The sequence below is a fragment of the Muscardinus avellanarius genome (assembly GCF_963383645.1).
Source record: "Muscardinus avellanarius genome assembly, chromosome: 19".
In the NCBI taxonomy this organism is placed as follows: domain Eukaryota; kingdom Metazoa; phylum Chordata; class Mammalia; order Rodentia; family Gliridae; genus Muscardinus; species Muscardinus avellanarius.
Window position 1 is genome coordinate 35225552 of NC_137805.1, and position 1694 is coordinate 35227245.

Here is a 1694-nt window from a genome sequence, read left to right on the forward strand (position 1 = left end):
GGCGGCCCGGAATGCGAGGAGCGAAGAAGGCGGCTCTGGCGGCGGCGCCTCTCGCTCGCCCAGCATCACATGGCCTTGGGAGCCGGCCCTCTCCTTCCCTCCCTCCCTCCCTCCCTGCCTCCTTCCCTCCCTTCCCCGAGAATGTCATTACTCACTGAGCGGTGGGGGAGGGGCCAGGGGATCCCGGGAGCGCCATCCTCCTCCTCCTCCTCCTCCTCCTCCTCCTCCTCCTCCTCCTCCTCCTCCTCTTCCTCCCCCTCTTCCTCCTCCTCCTCCTCCTCCTCCTCCTCCTCCTCCTCCTCCTCCTCCTCCTCCTCCCCACTTAGGCCCGCCCCTGGCCCGCACCTAAAAGCTATGAGTCCTCTGTGGGCTCCTTGGAAGGGCAGAGGAGCCCCAGGGAAGTGGGCCATGCCCCCCGGAAAGCTCAGGTCTGGCCAGGCACCTGCCAAAGAGTCCACCCTTATAAGTGCGTCCACACCTCTCAGTCCTCCAAGAGGGATGAACTGGCGCTTAGGATCTATTGTTTCCTAAAATTAGTGCCTGCAAACTGTCTGCGACACTGTTACTATTGTCTAACCTTTTCCCTAAAGGGTCTCTAAGGGCAGAAGGAAACGAACCATGATTTCTTTCCCAAATGCATGGCCCTTGCTGGGTGCCCAGGCACTGCCCTGGGCCTTTACACTGCCAGGCCCTCAAGAGAATCCTCTTAGGCTCCTTTTACAGAGGAGGAAACCAAGGCACCCAGAGGCTCAGTGACCTTGGGCAAGGTCACCTCTCTACTAAGTAGTGGAGCTGAGATTCAAACCCAGGCAGCCTGGCTCTGAGTCTGTGCGTTTACCAGAAAGCTATGATTTGGTCTGAAGGTAAACAACGGCAGGCAAGCATCCGTCAGCCCTGGCATTTTACACGCACCGTCTACTTTCATCTGCACAATAATCGCTTTTCCCCAGTGAGGAAGGTGAGGCTCAGAGACCCACCGCCCCAAGGTCACACCTGCACCCAGGAGACCAATCAGGAGCCCATTTTGCCCTGGTCCCTGGCACAGTGCCCTTGCTATTGGCTGTCTTAACCATCCGTGGGAACTTTGCATAGAGTTCTTTAAGGCGCCCATGCTTCCCTTACTAGAACATCATTTGACCATTGAGCAAATACAGAAGCCGACCTTGAAACAGTAGCCGTAACACAGCCCCTAGTGTTTAGTGTTTAACAAGGGGGAAGTTGGGAGAAATGTGTCACTAGGCAATCCTGTCCCATGAACATTACGAAAAGGAGCTACGTGAGCTAGGGTGGCGAGGTGAGCGGGCATGATGCGCACACCTGGCATCCCGGTACTCGGAGGTTGGGACAGGAGAATCGCAGGTTCGAAGCCAGCCTCCAACAATTAACCTCCCCCATTAACCTAGCGAGACCCTGTTTCGAAAAACAAAAACAACAACAACAAAAAAATAGCCGGGCGTGGTGGCAAGGCACATGCTTGTAATCTCAGTACTTGGGAGGCTGAGCCAGGAGGATAACAGGTTTGCAACCAGTCTCAGCAACGTAGTGAGACCCTCTTTCAAAATAAAGAATAAAAAAATAGGGCTGGGGGGGTATAGCTTCGAGGTAGAATGCCTCTGGGTTTCATTCTCACTTCTACAATATATAAATACATAAATACATATATAAATAAATAAGCAAGCCAGCCAGGCGTGGTG